The sequence below is a fragment of the Mycteria americana genome, chromosome 4, assembly GCF_035582795.1.
Source record: "Mycteria americana isolate JAX WOST 10 ecotype Jacksonville Zoo and Gardens chromosome 4, USCA_MyAme_1.0, whole genome shotgun sequence".
NCBI lineage: Eukaryota > Metazoa > Chordata > Aves > Ciconiiformes > Ciconiidae > Mycteria > Mycteria americana.
The window spans coordinates 31,976,094-31,994,263 of NC_134368.1; positions in this window are offsets into that span (position 1 = coordinate 31,976,094).

Genomic DNA, 18,170 nt, shown 5'->3' on the forward strand with positions numbered 1-18,170 from the left:
AATTGATTTTTATGAAACAAGCAGTTAGGGAGCTGAGCGACTCAGGAGTCAAAGCTTTCCAAGTCTTTACAGCAACCAATTAAAACTGTAGCAGAGAGGACACAGATTAAGCTGGTGCAGGCTTGACTCAGCTGTTCATAAATTGCATTTAGTACCTCTGGAGATGCCCTGGGGTACCCCACTAGTCTCCTCCAGGAAGGGGTAAGTCTCTTGAAGACCATCTGTCATAGCTGTCCATCCATGGGGATGCCCTGGGGTACCCCAGGGCATTTCAAATGGCACCTTATACCTGAACATAGGAAACTCAGTCAAGCCCTTAGTGTCCACTTTAAGAGCATTATATTATGCAGACAAAGCCATAGAGAAGGAATATGTTTTAATCTGGAGCCTCATTTTTAAGACCTGAAAAATGTTAGATTTTATCGTTATGAATACAGAAACTTAAACTGATGTGGAAACTGGTGCCAAAGTATGATGGTAATATTCCTCCTATACATAAGTGTGGATTTATGGATACCTGGAAATTTATGTCAATAACAAATTGACCTCCAAAACATAAATCCTGAGCCCCATCCATGCAGGTAAATCAACGTGTGGAACAAACTCGTGCTAACTTTCTTCATTTAGGTAGATAGGAGATGGAGGGGTGTAGCTGCTCTAACCCGTTCCTAGCCTTCCCTCAAAGCCATGCCGTGTGTCAGGGATGCGACTGGAAGCCCAGGGGAGACAAAGGGGAGACCTATCGAGATCAAAGGACCCTGTGTGGCACATTTTCACCTGGTGGAAAAGATGGAGTCATTGCCATGTTTTAGCTCATTCATTGCCTAATTTAGGTGCCTAACTTACTTACCTACGTGGTGGTAAAATCAAGTCCTCCAAATGTGGATAGTTACTTCACTTAAATTGTACGTATGAAGAAGGAGGGGGTGACTTAGTCCTCTGAAAATAAGCTCTTAAATTCACTATCAAGGCCATGGAAGGAGAAAGGTGTCTCTGACAACCCCCAGAAGGAGATCCCGTCCAGTGAACGGGACCTCTCACCTGTACGGGGAGAGCACGCCTGCCCAAAGGATGATCTGCTCAGGCCAGGTTTGGTGTCCATCCCTCTGCCAGGGTGCCCCGAGAGGGGAAGCACAAGCTGGGGGACCCCGCTTGTGCCCGGAGGAAGAGGACCCAGCCTTGAAGGGCCACTGCGGGCTGTGCTCGCCCCGGCCGCTCAGCAGGCGGATGGATGGCTGCACGTCCCAGTCGGATGCAGGTAGAGGGGCTCCTTCAGACTGGGGCAGACGTGGACCCCATTTTGGGGGGATTCTCTAGCAATTTGATTATTGCAGAAAGGGGGACAGGCCTAAATGTGTGGGTGTCGGTTGCTAACAGTATGCTTATGATTTCTGGCTTCAGTAGAGAGATTAGCCAGTCCAGGAAAGTAGGATCAGTGTGGGATTTAGGCAGACCAAATCCTATCCCAGGTTTTATGCTATTTTGATTTCTTTAGTCTCCTGCCAGGCCAATACACAGATCTGCAGGAATCCCTCTTCTTCCAGCTTCACACACGCTCACAAATGCCAAAATTAACAAATCAAGATTGCATTTAATTCCAGATGAGCACATCTGAATTGCTCCATCTTACGATAATATTTTGCATCTTATTCAGAAGAAATGCTTGCATACTTAAACAACTAAGCAAAACATTTCAAAATCAATTTCTAGCTCACATCTCTGGTCCTGAATCCAACACTATGCATGAGTCCTCCAGTCAGTCTCGTCTGGTGCAAGGCAGAATTAAGGAATTGGGCTCCAACAGCATCAGGCAATGGAAGAAAGTGACTGCAGGTCACTCATGGGTGAGACGTGGGCATCTCGGCGCTGCCAGGACTGGGACCCTTCCAGCCACTTCCAGCCGTGGGCACTGGTAGAAGTGCGGTGGTGAAAGCTGGGGTGCTGGCGGGGGCTGAGTACCGCACCCCTGGGCACTGGGGCTGGCGATCCCATTAAGTCGTAGGGCCCCCTGTCACTTATGGACTGCAGTCCCAGGGGCTTGGCCGCAGCTGCACAGGAAGACTGCAGCAGAGAAGGTTATTGCACACACGGAGCCTGTGTTCAAGGATAATTTCCTTACCATTGCACCCTCCTTTATTGTTTTTAGTGCTTCTTCACCATGCAGATCTTCTATTTTTCAAAGGCAGGTGCAGCATGGCGGGGTCTCCCTAGGGGTAACACAGGACGGCTCTTGCCGAAGCTCAGACCTGACCTGCACCAGCTCTAAGCCATTTCAGATGGATCTGAGAGGAAGACTTGGCAGTCATTCAAGAGGTCTGAGTTCCTGGTTGTGGAGTCCACTGAGTCTGTAAAAGCATTCTTGAACATTCTGTTTAAATGCCCCCCGCCCACCCCAGTCTTCCCTCTCCAACCATTGTAAAGGAATAGCAAAGCCAAAACTGTGGAGTTTCTTAAAAATAGGTCCCTTGCATAGCGGACTATGAGGAATACTAGGCAAATCACCAAATGATGAAGACCTAAATCCCTAAGAGCTTATATATATGCATTAAAAAAGGAGTTTGAATGTCAAAATAAATAAATATAAAGCCAATTTTACACTACAGGATTATGCTTGGGAGGGAAGGTTTTCCTCCTGTCTTAACCAAACTTCAAAAGAAAACTCCCTGTGAAACGCTACTGGGTTTCTGCAGTCATGCGGACGACTCGGTTGGGCAGGACAAAGCTTTTTTCTGTTCGAGGGAAAAGCTCCATTTGGGAAGGTTTGGAAGCAATTTCTGCTCTCCCTTTGCAAAGTGCAAATCAGGACAGTTTGTAACAACACAGAGCTATTGAGATGCGGGGAACTATTTACATAAGTAAGGTAAGCAGGATTTGACCCAGCCCGGTGAGCCCTGCAGATAGCATTGTCCTGTCAATTTTCACTCCCTACAGCAATGAAGCCAGATAAATGGCTTCCTGCCATATGGCATCTCCTTTTTGCAAGAGATCATGTGGACACTGCCACTGGCCTCTAGGTGCTTTGGAGGGAAGATCCCACTTTGCTTCACAACGTAAATTACAAAATGTTTTCCAAATCTGCCATGTATTATGAATTCTCTGCTGAAATAGATAAAGATGTCCTAGGTAAGGGTACCAGGAAAAAGAAGACTCATGTGTGCTAGCTGTGAGGTTCAGTGTCTTCAGCCCTCACCACTTGGCAGGACGGAGCTCTGCACGTGATCTGTGTGATCACTCGGGGTCATTATTGCCTCTTTTCGCTGGGCAAGGGTCTGTACATAGTATTTTCAGCCATTTGTGATTACTTCAGTGAGAGCAGACACCAGTCCGAGTTTTGAGCAGCACCTTTCGTTGTAGGGCTTAGACCATCAAATGAACAAAGTTTAATAGCAGAGTTTAGCCTGTTGGTCAGAGAAGATCTTCCTCAGTATTTCCCAGGCTGTGCTTTATCCGTAGATGCTTCTTCTCATCCTCTACTGCCCCTCAACTATAGACCAGCTAGCTGTGATGTGTTTCATGATCACGTTACACCAAAGAAAGTCAGAGAAAATAAACGGTATTATTCCAACTTGACTCAAGAAAAGAGCAAATCTCTAAGGAAAGCACTCCTCCCCTTTTATTTATGAAATAAAACTCTAGAGTCTCACCCCTCAGGGAGGGATCGCTTTATATTCTCACTGTATGTAAAATTTACCCTGCCAAGAAGCAGCTGATAAACTCAAATCTCTCCTCACAGCATGAGCTTCTTAATGCCTCTGCCTCATTTGTTCATCAGCACTTTATGAGAAAATAAACAAAAACACTGTCTGTTTGCCCATTGTCATCAAGGGCATCTGAACACTTCCTGCCGGGAGAGGTGGTTGTACCACCCTTGGAGCAGAGGCAATCGCATCTTTCTTCTGCCTCTGCATTTACAATGGCCAATCTACAAAGCTGGAATCCCAGGGAGCTTAATCAAAAGCCAGAAGACACCCCAGGGTACGTGTTATAGTCTAATAAGAGTAAGCAGTGCACGCTGTTAGCACCAGGCTAGTGTCAGCATTTCTGCATACTTGGGCATCCCTTGGAGGAATCCTGCTGCTCCTACAGGGCAGGAATTGTTACAGATGTAAAAAGCAGGCTGTCGCAATCATACAATGATTTTTAACAAGGTAAAAATTAAAAATAGATCCTCAGTGTTCCCCTCTGGTAACAGTTTTCTCTCTCACATCAGTTTGGAAAGAACATTTATGCTTTTTTCAGTTCAGCCTATCAGCTGCTACAGCAAACCAGTGCAACACTGCCCCAAAATATCCCCGTCATGGAACAGCAGGAGGATCACAGTGATGTTTAGGTTAAAACCCACAGGTTTCATTGCAAGCGCACTAGCCAACATTTTAATGTATTTTTAAAGCGTAGTTCTGTGAGAGGCTCAATGCAGCTCCTACCATCCATCCCTCCAACTAGGCAGCAGTGTATCTGCAATTTCTATACGATTAGCACAGTGGATTTTTCTCCAAGTGCCTTCTTTTCTTCTTTCCTGCTTTTTTTGTGGTCTCTGATTCTTTTTGCCATCGTTGCCCCTCAAATCTGTATTTTTTTCCTCTGCAGTTGGTCCATTCTAACAGTATTTTTCTTCCTTGTTTTAGCTTAACTGCATAGATGTGGATTATTTGACCCCACTTCTGAGTCCAGATGTGCCCATGTCTGAGAAGCGAGGAGCAGCAGACGTGCAGCTGGGAGGCACGTCGTTTGTGCATGCTTTGCTCATCCGGCATCTCTCCAAAGAGATGGAGGGAACCGGTTTGTATGAAAGATGGCTAATGGCTCTCATCTGCCTCCATCCTTCATGTAAGGGGCAGCATGGAAAAGGTGCTGGGGAGGGGATTCACAGTCCACAGGGGTACTCCTGTGCCCAGAGACAGAGACAAAATGAGGACCTGCTTCCATCCCTGCTCACTGTACCCTAAAAGTGTGAGAGAGAATGTACATGTGTGACTATAAGTGCTATAATCAGGGGAAATACTCTGCTAAGTCCTACTTATACCATTCTTAGGCAAAGGGAGACGTAAAGATCTCTGCATCTTCCCTTTGCACCAATTAACTGGTTAACAAGGGGAAGAGGGGACGAAGCAGAAGTGTCCTGGGCAGACCTATAGCAATGTCACCATTCACAACAGCTGAGTGCCGAGATGTGCGTTCAGTAAATGTGTTGTCCCATCACACCGACACCGCAGTGCTCCTTCTCCTCCACAGCCGCAGCATGGGAAGATGTATCTCCAGCTCATACACTGCCCTATACCATCGTACCTATATACTGGGTATACATGCAGCTAGGAGACTGAGGTGTTACAGACTCTCAGAACTGCTGGGAAATCTGATGCGGAGAGCACTCTTCCTGGCAGAAGTACCTCCTGTAGAGAAGGTATTTGGAAGTCAATTCTGAAATTATTTTTTAAAGGATTTTGGAGTTTGCTTCAGTGGGGAACTGGGACTCCTACGCAGGTTTCAAATCTCCCTCTTTTAAAGTGTTGATAGTCTGGTACCAAGTGTTTTTCACATGAGATTTCTGCATTTTAACATTACAAAAAAATCCTTGAACTTTAAAATTCCTCCTGCTATCACCTGCTAGCAGCCACATTTGCATAAATATACCCAGAGACACACATACATGCAAAGATACAGTTATAAAAAAAAAATAAAAATAGAGCACTAAGAAAACTAACAAAAGCCAGGCACAGCTCAGCAATTCTCGCTGACTTGGTTTCTTGTGCTGCCAGAGACCATTTTAAAAGGCAAATTCTCATCAGATATTGGGAAGGGAGGGAAGGGAAGGAAATTCATGACAGATTGTGCTGTGAATTCCTAAGCCTGGAGTTTTGTTTGTGATTTATCATTGCTAAGCCTTATCAACCACTGATTGAGTCTTTCCTCTCTCAGCCCTCAAGGGTGGCAGTCTCTGGTCTCCTGCGGTTCCCTCCCGGACGACCAGCTTCTCTAAATGCTAATCAGATGATACGGACCCTTCTGTGATCTTGTGAAGGGCTCTATCAGCAGTTTGGTAGAAACACCGTCATGTAAAAATGATACTCCCTTGTCATCTCCGAGAGGTGTCTGCCAGGAAGCAGGGTAGAAACACAACATCAAATGGCTTGTATATTGTCAGCTCCTACAGTTCTCCCTGTGATGTGTCGAAGTGTGGACAAATACTTACCTGACATGGCTTGTTACAGAACCGGGGCTTTTGCAAAGAAAAGAGATGTTTTATAACTCATGAATTTTGTTTCTTTGATTGCTAAACTGAATTAATTTCAGCCAAAACCTATGCTGGTTCCAAATAGGATGAACTTGGGGCCAAGGTCCTAGAAACTTTCGTTTTCTCACGGAAGATATTGTAAGCACCTACAGGCAACAGGGCCAGCAACTTCCCAACACATAAGCAAGCAACACATAAGCAATGCTCCTACCACCACAGCTACGCAGCCAAACAGCTATTCCTCAGTGCAAACGGCCAAGCTATGGGCAGAGGAGGAATTTTGCTTCTCCCATTGATGGGCAAAGCTTGTGGTGGGGATCTGGCTAGTATGAGAGGGTATAAATGTGATCCTTCCATCACCAGCTACTGTCCGAGCAGTCCTTGGAACAGAGGGTGGCCAAAGGCTGCCTTGGGAACTCTATGTCTGCCCAGCACCTCCACCATGTCGCATCCACCGACTTGTCCGGGCATCACCTGGGATGCAGGCTCTCCAAGGACTTCTTGCACAGAGCTTGTGGGGCACTTTTCAGGTGCTCCCTCAAGCTCAGAGGGTTGCAGCTCCCAGTTGTGGGCAAGTCCTCTGACCATATCAATGTAACCCCCATTGAACCAATATTCAAAATATAATATATAATATAACAGATAAGATAATCCAAATGCTGGGCACTGCCTGCCCTTCCCTTTCAGATGCCCTTCCCTACTCTGCAGGGTGCCCAGCCTCAGCAGAGGAGTGGGTGGTCTGCTCCTCCAGCCTCATCTGGATTGCCCTCTGGGGGCAAGTGGGTTCCTGGGATAGACCAGGGAGAGAGGAAGGCTCCTTTCCAGGACTGGATCTCCCTCCAGAAACCTGCAGAGGCACCTGCATACAATTCGCCCAGGGGGCTACGAGGAAAATGCCTCTCCAGCTGTGCAACGCTATTCTACTGTCCAAATACAAAAATGATGCAAAATGTAATTAATTCCTTTTTGCTATTACCATTCAGGTTAAAGCTAACTCAGCCTGTCTCATTGCATATGCCAAAAAGTTTCACCCTGGGATCAGTCAAAAATCATTTATTGATTTCAGGTTGTTCAGTTAGCAAACAAAAACTATCCCACCCCACACCCAAAAGCACCGTGACAGGCTTTGAGGAAAAAGTCAACCACCTGTGTGACAATATGCCAGAAATACCCACCAACCAAGTATGCTGAATTTAAGCTATCCAAAGAGAGACTGTCTTCTAAAATGGCTAATAAAATGTGTCTTAGGAACATAGAGGCAGCCCCTAACCCCAGGCCACGAGGAACCCATTCCCCAGCCCAAGTATTGCTCATGTGACAATTTTCACAGAATCACAGAATCGTATAGGTTGGAAAAGACCTTTAAGATCATCGAGTCCAACCGTAAACCTCACACTACCAAGACCACCACTATACCATGTCCCTAAGCACCTCATCCAAATGTCTTTTAAATACCTCCAGGGATGGCGACTCAACCACTTCCCTGGGCAGCCTGTTCTAATGCTTGATAACCCGTTCAGTGAAGTAAAATTTCCTAATGTCCAGTCTAAACCTCCCCTGGCGCAACTTGAGGCCATTTCTTCTCATCCTATCACTTGTTACCTGGGAGAAGAGACCGACCCCCACCTCTCTACAACCTCCTTTCAGGTAGTTGTAGAGAGCAATAAGGTCTCCCCTCAGCCTCCTTTTCTCCAGGCTAAACAACCCCAGTTCCCTCAGCCGCTCCTCATAAGACTTCTGCTCCAGACCCTTCACCAGCTTCGTTCCCCTTCTCTGGACACGCTCCAGCCCCTCAATGTCTCTCTTGTAGTGGGGGGCCCAAAACTGAACACAGTATTCGAGGTGCGGCCTCACCAGTGCCGAGTACAGGGGCACGATCACTCCCCTACTCCTGCTGGCCACACTATTCCTGATACAAGCCAGGATGCCATTGGCTTTCTTGGCCGTCTGGCCACACTGCTGGCTCATATTCAGGCAGCTGTCAACCAACACCCCCAGGTCCTTCTCTGCCAGGCAGCTTTCCAACCACTCTTCCCCAAGCCTGTAGCGTTGCATGGGGTTGCTGTGGCCCAAGTGCAGGACCTTGCACTTGGCCTTGTTAAACCTCATACAATTGACCTCGGCCCATCGATCCAGCCTGTCCAGGTCCCTCTGCAGAGCCTTCCTACCCTCAAGCAGATCAACACTCCCACACAACTTGGTGTCGTCTGCAAACTTACTGAGGGTGCACTCGATCCCTTCGTCCAGATCATTGATAAAGATATTAAACAGAACTGGCCCCAACACCGAGCCCTGGGGAACACCGCTTGTGACCGGCCGCCTACTGGAGTAAACTCCATTCACCACCACTCTTTGGGCCCGGCCGTCCAGCCAGTTCTTTACCCAGCGAAGAGTACACCCGTCCAAGCCATGAGCAGCCAGTTTCTCCAGGAGAATGCTGTGGGAAACCCTGTCAAAGGCTTTACTGAAGTCTAGGTAGACAACATCCACAGCCTTCCCCTCATCTACTAGGCGGGTCACCTTGTCGTAGAAGGAGATCAGGTTGGTCAAGCAGGACCTGCCTTTCCTGAACCCATGCTGGCTGGGCTTGATCCCTTGGTTATCCTAGGGGGCAGGGTCTAATTTTGGGAGCAGGTCTGCTACCTGGCTCTCAGCATGCACCGTCCACCTACAGACCTCGTGCAGATTCACAGTTCATTTCTCCTCTTTCAGCTGGCTGTCCCTGAAGCATCTCACCAGCAGATTGATGGCAGCTATAGTCTCCAGGTGAGAAAAACCACCGGGGGCTTCAGGAGCAGTGCCGTGGCACCAAGCTACCCACAGTCACCATACATTATGGGAGTGGGGTGGTTTTAAACTCACCGCAGGGCTGCTTTGATTCATTAGTGGCAAAGCAGTTTCAGATATTAATTACTGCTGGCACTGCAGGGCCAAGTTCAGTTCCCCAAGCTTTATCCAGAAGTGTAGGAGACTATAGAGATACAACCTGATATGTTTATCTTTGCGAAGCACGCTCTCTGCCTCAGTCGTGTGCCAGATGTAGCCACAGCTGCAGGAAGTTGTTTATCTGCCCTCATGACCCTGCAGAAGTGTTGGGCGATGGTAAAATCATGTTTTTATTGAGCATCTCTTCTCTTCAACTGGAAACTCTTCACCATCAGTGAAAATGTATTTTAAATTCTATAAGGAAGCCAAGCACTGATATTGCAGAGCTCTGTAAGCCAATTATATCCTTTACTGTGTGCTCGCTGTAAGAATTTATTTTGGGGCGCTAGCTTGAAAATGTTCACCTCAGTGAAAAAAATTGACTGTTTGAACACCTGTGGTAGCTACTGTTACTGGTGCCCTTTCTAAATCTCTTAAGTCTGTATATTTATTGCTCTTTACATCTCCACATTTTATAGAAACATAATCTATCACATTAGATGTACTGTGACATTATTCTGGAGCATAAGGAAGATCCTAATGAGCCTTTGGGTGGGTTTTCCAGGACTCCTGGGGCACACAGGCACTCAGTGCCCCTGGGATTTCCCTAAGAGGTGGACACCGAATTCTCCTAGGTCCCTCTGAAAATTTTAGTCTTTGCAGTTCTCCAAAGGAAAAAGGATACTGTGTGTCAGATAATTCTGTCGAAATAAATTTACAGCTGCAAGTGACAGAGCAAGAGCATTTGTCAGTAGAGCTAGATACTAATATACATTGATTGATCAACGCTATGGTGTAAGTGATAGTCCTGAGCATGGGAGAAAAAGGATTAAGCAAAATACAAGTGGTATGTATCCATCAACCTTATCACTCAGGAGAAAAAATAACAGTGTCATTAGCTAAGTTTCCAAAATAGCCCAGTTTCCTGCTTGAAAGTCAATCCTTCAGAAACAGGTTAAGCCTTCATTTTGTTATGACATGCTGGTAAAGTCACAAGGGTGCCTTTGGTCTTTTTCTGTCAACATTAACGTGCTAAGTGAAAATAATTGTTCCAATGGAAAATACTTGCTTGGCTCATAATACATTATAATTATCAATGTTTCTTTTCAGTCAAACAGCAGTTGTTTCACAGAAAGACCTTGTTTACCAAAAAAAGTGAGTAAAAGAATTTGATAATGCTTTGTTTTCATTTTTCCCTTCTGATCACCTCATTTGAGCCGAATTAACATACAAATTTTAGTAATTGTTTATCTTTCACATTTTTAGAATAAGCAACGCAATTAATAGTAATCTAGTCACTTGAATATTAAATCTTCCACATAACATTAAAATCAATGCACATTTATTACGCCTGCTGGTGCTGTATTCAATTAGCTGCTTCTGTCTTTGCCGGTAACTTCCAGACATTCACAGTAGCTATGTTTAGACATATTTACTATGTGCTCATGACAAAACCACAGAGCCATAGATGCTTTAAACCTTGGAGTAAATCCCCGTAAAGATGAGGCTGCTCTTGAAGGTTTTCACTGACTGGAGGTCACGTTTGAGAATTACATAATTCTTCACAGCAATCTCGTTTGTTAGGGCTCAGAGATAATCTGTTTACATTTGGATACAGACCTGATTTTCTTTTAAGTTAATTTAGTGTTCTTGAAAGGGTCAGGAGCAAATATCTTATTTAGTCACAGGGAAATGACAACTCAGGTAGGAGCAGCATAAATTCTCCACCTGTTCTTACTGAGGTGCCTCATTTCTTTTTCTGAGGGGCATCCTGATGGGGCTGAATGGGTAGGTCTGTCTCTGTAGTCATTTTGGCCTTGGAACATCTACCTAGCCTTTGGGAAAGGTGCCTGCTAAGAACAGCTGTGGTGGCAGTACCATGGTGTGGCTACTTGCGGTTATAAGACTCCAGAATTCCCTTCACAGGGGACACCAAGTAACCATTAAAGGTCAATAACTCTCACGTACCAGTGATATGGGGACAGACTAAACCTACAATTAAGTTCCTCATCCCAGATCTTCTAGATCCCCAGTGGAAAGTAAATCCTTATTTATTTATATGGGCAATTAGACAACTGAATTACATAGACTTAGGGCACACATTTTTTCAAAAACGTTAGCTTGAGTCTATGCCTTACATGACTCTTTACTTCCTAAAACCCCCTTTTCCAAAGGCAAAAGAGCTCCACTCTAGGCAAAGACATCCTCAAGAAAAACCTAAAAGTGGACCTAGGACATAATTCAGTTATTTGTGAACACAGTAGAAACCCACTGACTTCAGAAAATTATCTTCATACCTATGTAGTGACATATGATGCGTATGATGCAAAATTTTTGAGGTTTCAATTCTACTATCAGACAATTAGGTGGACCAAATGAACACACTGTCTTATTCAAACTAAACTGTATTCAGGTATCAATGGGGTATTCGTTGGTAATTTTTTAAACATGAACTCCTATTGCAATAGGATGACTTGTGCAATTCTTGGTCATATAATACAAACTGAGTAGGAAGGTTCAATTTCTTCTCTATCTGGCATGGATGAAACTGCTGCCAGAACAGTGGGATTCATTCTGGTGCTCGCAATCAAAGAGCGACTCTGCTCGATTGAAAGAGATTCAGAGAACAGCCATAAAGGAAGTATGTCTTTCACAGATGCAAGTGGTGGCTCTCATCTACATTAACAAATAAGAACAGGGATGATTTGATCACAGGTGCATGCACTTGTGTTGAGTCTACAAGCTGGATTTTTAACTCTATAGGAGACCAAGGTATAATAAGTCCATAGAGTGAGAAGCTGAAGCCACACAAATTCAGATGAGAAATAAAGTGCAATCTCTTTACCTGTGAGGATTACTAATCACTGAAACACTTAACCGAAGGCTGTGGGAATTCTCCACCACTGAAAATTTGTAAGTTGAGAGTAAATGTCCTTTTTTTTCCTAAAAGATCTTCTAGGTCAAACTTTCATGGAAGTCTCACATCTTTGCTAGGGAAGAACGGGGCCTGTATGCTCACAGTGGCTTCAGAGTCCATGGCACTGTCAAAACTGAAGTCACAAAGACTCATTTTGATTAGAATTATTTAAAATACCATATAAGGAAAAAGTTAAAACAGAAACGGAAATTATCTGTGTATTCTGTTCTCAATTAAACATCATGGAAGTGTACACATTTTCACAACACATTCCACCTGAAATGAATCCAAAAAAGTGCTCCTAAGTGCACCATTGGGAAATTTTGGCCAGCTCTAGGTTCAAAAATATACCTTGAGGGCTCTGTGCTTGCTGTTCCTTTTTCTGTACAAACCTCCAGTTGAGACCAATACAAATTGTGATGCTATGAGAAACTCAGGACTGGACTCTATAGGCAATTTCAACTCAGGCATAAAACAATAGAGGTGATATTTTATATGCGGCATCACTAATGTTCAACAGCTTCTTTAAACATGAACTTTTTAAAAAGTGAGTGTTCTGATCTTTTTTTGTTATTTTGTTTCATTAAGAAACAGTTTAAAAGTTGAACAAAACCTTTTATGTCTCCTCCTGAGATTTATCTTTTCATGTCTCTGTGGTCTATATTTCTTTTGTTCACACCATAAATCTAGGTTCCAAGCCAGATATTTGTAATAAGTCTATAAAGAAAACAGAAAGAGGTGTGGTAAGTTTATCAGCTTGAACCACACATTTAAGTTTCTGGTGTACATAAAAATTCCAGACTTAAGTCTCTTGACTCTCCCTTCCAAAACATTTCCTGCATGGTTTTTTAAAAAAAGAGAGAGAGAGAGAGAGAGAGAAAGAGAGAGGGAGATTTTTGCACAGGAAAGACACAAAATACAGTTCAATTAAAAAAAAAGTCTAATAGCAGAATTTATTGGATCCTCAGCAGCAGCATGTTCAGACTAGTCCCACTGTCAGGACCCACCAACCACATTTGATTTCCGAAGCAGAAAGAATGGAGCTAAGTAAGAAGCAATGGTCTTTCTTGCTAAGATTTATGCCTGTTCTTCATTTCCAATGAGAAATGAAGAAAGAATCCCCTTTGGTTTCTCTGGGAGAGTACAGGGGTTTCGGTACACACCAGACTGAAGCTCCTGCAAGGTGAGGTGTAAGGAGCCAGCTCCCACCGTGCACGGGCTCGCTGCTGCTGGTGGGCAGTGGTGGGACAGCACCGTGTCAGTCCCACAAACAGGAATCCAAAACCCCAGGGTGGAAAAATTAGCGCTGCAGAGAAACCCCTTTGTTTTTCCTCCCTGGCATCTCAAAAATCCTGTAGTGTAACAGCCTAGTACTAGTCACAGAAAGACTTGAGGAAGTAACAGAGAACTATGTAGAGTTATTTTCATTTCCTCCCAAGTAGCCTCTTCTAATTCATCAGATCGCTTTCCAAGTCTCTTTAGATGTAAGTGGAAACAAATGCCACACGCAGATGAAAGGAAGGAACCAAGCAGAGAAAAATATCCACTGTCACAGCATTTTTAGGTGTGACAAACACCGAAGCCGACTCTCCAGCACAGATATCACTCCAGCACGGGTTGCTGGAAATTAAACCATCCTTTTCCTGAAGTCCTCAAACAAGTTGGAAGGTGTTGATTCCATTAGGAGGTGAATTAGGCAGGACTGCAGGCTAAAACTGTCCGGATCAGGGTGAAATGAAGAACTAGAATGCATGTTTCCTCAGCCAGGCTGGATTTTCAGAGGAGGTCATTGAGCAAGTCAGGAGTTGAATTTAACTAAAGAGATGGCCTTGGTAGGAAATGCCGAACCTGGAGATTTCCACCAGTCTCTCTGATCACTGAGCACCAGTAGGCAGAGGAGATACTGTTAAAACTGATTTTTGCAGAGGCGGAGAGGAAGCAAGTGCTGTTGTCCCCAGACACCAGGTCAGGCAGGGGCTGAGGGCAAGCAGAGGGACTCGGCATGAGTGTTGCACAGGTGGTCCCATCAAAATGCAGGAGTGATGAGCAGCAGGCTGGCCACTCAGTGGGGCTTCACACTTCTTCCATACACTGCTCAAGACAGCCAGACCTCTGACTATCATGCTAATAAATACAAGTAAGGTCCTGAGCTTAACTCTATCCCTATTCAGCAAAGCCACTTAAGCTTGGGTTTAATCCTTTGCTGAAAAGGGACAGGCTCCTAAGTCAGCCACAAGATAACCTGAATTTGAAGGATCAGGGAGAGTCACTGTCACCCAGTTAGAGCTGTGACGTGCCACAGTCTGTCCTCATGGCCAGCAGGGTTCGTGCACCTCGCCAGGCCAGCCTACCAGGCACAGACCCATCACGCACGACACCCAGTGCTTCTGTCCCTACGTCCCTGTCAATGAGAGCAGGAGACAGGGACACTCACACCCTTCTGAAATGGTGTAAATGACTTGCAGTGCAGGAGAGGTCTTTAGCACTTACTCCCCTGTGCCCTGTCTACCATAGGCGCTGGCTTGGACAAGCCAGCCTAGAAGGTTTAGTGATCCTACCTTGGTTGTATTTCTTCTCGTATCTATGGGCTGTGTGATTGGAAAGAAAAACTAAATTGTTTACATACTGGTCCAAATTGCTGCCATTTTCATCTCCCCTTTTTTTCTTCCTTTAACTACTTCAGGACTGGGAGTGATTTCAGTAGGAATAGTATTCTGTACGTAAAGCACAGCAGAGCTATGGGTATAGCAGAGCCAGCGCATTGCTCTATGCTCCTGGCACGAAGGGCAGAGGCACATGCAAGCAACACATCCCTATTGCTCTGACAGTTGTCTTGTTGCGCTCATTTCAAGGGTTTTAAGGCCTGTCAGGGTAAGACTTCATTAGAACAGCCCAGAAATCAGAAGTCTGGAGAGCACAGCCTGCATCTCCTCCTAGGTAATGGTGCCAGCCCCGCGTGACCTCAGCTTTGTTTTGAGTCGGGACAATAAGAATATTTATTAACTGCTGTCTCGATTGCTGAACGGCACACAATGAATCTGGCGAGTAACTCGTGACGTTAGCAAAGCTGCTTGCAGTACCTGAACACAAGGGCTGAGATTATTTATCGTCAGAGACCCCACACGCCTCAATCCTATCTACCCGCTCATAACCGTTTATTTTTCTAGCCTCTAGTTCAGAGAGCAACAGAACAGCCTGTCAGTGCAAATCTGTAGGTAAGGCACTACAAGTAATTAACTTGCGGATGACCTTGTATTTGCTTTTACCACTTTCAGATTTTTTTTTTTTAATTATTTTGCCCAGCTGTGCGCACAGAGGCGAATGAAGTGGGTACCAGCACGCTTACCTAGCTGTATCACAAGAAGCCTTTCTGGCTTCTCACGTGTCTATCAAACTGAGAAGACTACTTCCACCGGGAGAAGCTGCAGTGTATTTTTAAAAAAGTGCTTTAAAACCAGTGTCAACCCCCAGCTCCCCTTGTCTGGCTGCTGCCATTTTAAGAGATTTGCCTCTCAATTCTGTGCCCCCAGCTCAGGAGCTAATCCTGCACCGTCACGCATATGACAGATCTGGTAGGTAAGGAAAGCTCAGCTCTCCTACCTAAAAATCACCAGATATTTATACCGATTAGCTGCATCTGAACATGCTCGCAGCACGCAGTGCTCTTCAGGCGCTGTTTCTATCTTGACTGTAGTAAATATTTATCACAATTCTACAGGGGTTTGTAGTGTTAAGCCTCTAATAAATATTTATTGAGAAAATTACTAATATAACACTTTCCTGATAAATATTTACTAGAGATTTTCTGTCAGGAAGCACACCGGGGAAAAAAATTTCCTTTAAAAACCTGTTCCTACAAAAAATCAATTAGAAAAGCAAGCCAAGATAAAAATTAATCAAACAGCTGGCAAAAAGGAGTATACAAAATTAAGCATATGCCAGCAGGGGAAGAAATACACAGCAAAGTAAAGGTTTGCCAGAATAAAAGATGTGTGAGCTAAAGGGGAGCTGACTCTGTTCCCATCTCGGTTTCATTCAGAACTAGTCTGGGATTTGTAACCAAAAGCTACAGATAAAATTAATTTCCTTTGAATAAAATCACATTCTCTTGCAGAGAGACACCTTCATTTGGAAATACTCCAAAGCCAGCACTACTTTGTCTCATTTCCAGCCCGCACATCAGACTGAAAGCTTGAGCTCAGACATATTTAGGATCAAGTCCTGCTAAGATAACTCAACAGTTTGAAGCACAAACCATATACTGTTAGCACAGACCTTACACACTACCTGTGCTATCACCTTTTTGCCCTTTATAACAATGTGTGAATACTTGTATTAATAAGAAAACAAAGATGTTAAATTATCTTTCAGATATTTCACTGAGTTAATCAGGAAGAGTTAATTTGCTAGAATGATATTTAAACAATAAAGATAAATGGAAAAAAAATTGGATATTCATAAACAGCTTTCATTTCCCCTGTGATATGTTTAAGTTTAGCAACACAAATTATTTTCTACAGCTGTTTTTACAGCTGTTAACTGTGCTTAGTAGTTGAAAACCTGAATTTCTTTCTAGTCACAGGTCATGGACAGTAAGGGTTCATTGAGCCGCTGTATCGTTCCCAAGGCAGGATCACCAGTAAGTATGAGCAGATACATGAATGAAGCCTATGTCTTCATGTTATGGCACAACTCAGCAAAACACAGAAAACATATGGAAAAAAATACACATCTGCATTCTGGAACATGGCAATAGCCTGGCCTTTTCAAACCTAGCGTTTGCCTTCGTGAAGCAGGCAGTATCATCTCTGGAACACAGGCACTTTCTTTAGCCTCCCATACCAAGGGAGAGGTACCCACTCCAGATGATGCTCATTTGAGAAGGTGCTTCTGCTACTCAGCAATAGCGTTCCCATAGCCCACAATAAATGAGGGTCACGTTCTTCAAATGTCCTGCTATGGGATTTCATGTATAGACTGGGTATCTAAAACGAACTCAGTTGCATTCACAATTCTCTATGTTCACAACATTGCAATACAAAATGGGGAGTCTCTTCTTTCCAAATGGGGCCATATGGATATTTGAGATGTGACCGGATCCACGGTCACATCTTGAACCTGCCTCTACCTAGGAACAGCAAAGCATGAGGACTTTTTTTTCTTTTCCTTTTTTCTCTATGGCAGATGAAATCTCAGAGTTAGAACACAGGTTCTACATAATAAAGAGCAAATTCATAGCCAAGATTATTCTACAACACATTTTAGAAAAAAAAAAAAAGGTAGTTTTCAGTCCTTGCTGCTGTGAATGACTCAGCTAATGAGCAGTAGAAAGCAACTGCCCGAACTGTGCTCTCCATGACCTCTACGGACCATATGCAGGCTCCTTTCAACAGCCACTGTAGAGTTTCTGCAAGCTATGTAAGTCGAATAAGCTGCCGGTCATGCTCACGACAGCTTGGCTGCTTGGCTTACAGCTTGGCTGCTCTGGAGTTTGGCCACATAGGCCATGCTTTCAGGCTGGCCCTCTGAAAAGCAACCTCAAAATGGAAAAGGAGCCACAGAGTGGTCCACAAGATGCGGTGTAGACAAAGTCTTTCTCTTGAGCTAGTTTTGAAGCAACTTTTATCCTCCTGGAACAACTTCTACAGCCCCAGAGAACAGCAGCTATGTCCCAAACTCCCTTCTGTTTCCCAGCCGATTCTTATGAAACAGGTATCAACATTAAAATACTTTCCATTCACGGTCCCAGACGGCACAGGAAAGGGCCACTAATGACATCCATTTCCATGGAGTGCATAAAGCAGCATACAGAAGGTCTTTTTTTCCTTGAGGAAATTTTGACCCTTCACAATTGTGAGTTATAAATGTTGTTATTACCTATCTCATTGCCTGCCAAGTTTATGTAGAGCTTTCCCTTGTCAGCTGATAGCCCTGTTAAAACTAACTGTCCTCCATGGTTTTTATCAGCATTGGTCTTTCTCTGCTGGCAGGCAGTCGGCGCCCCTGAACTCTCTACTCTTGTATTTGAGTTTGAAAGTTTCAACACGAATCTCAGGGAAAAACCTTTATTTTTGAACCCATGCCTGAATGCAGTCT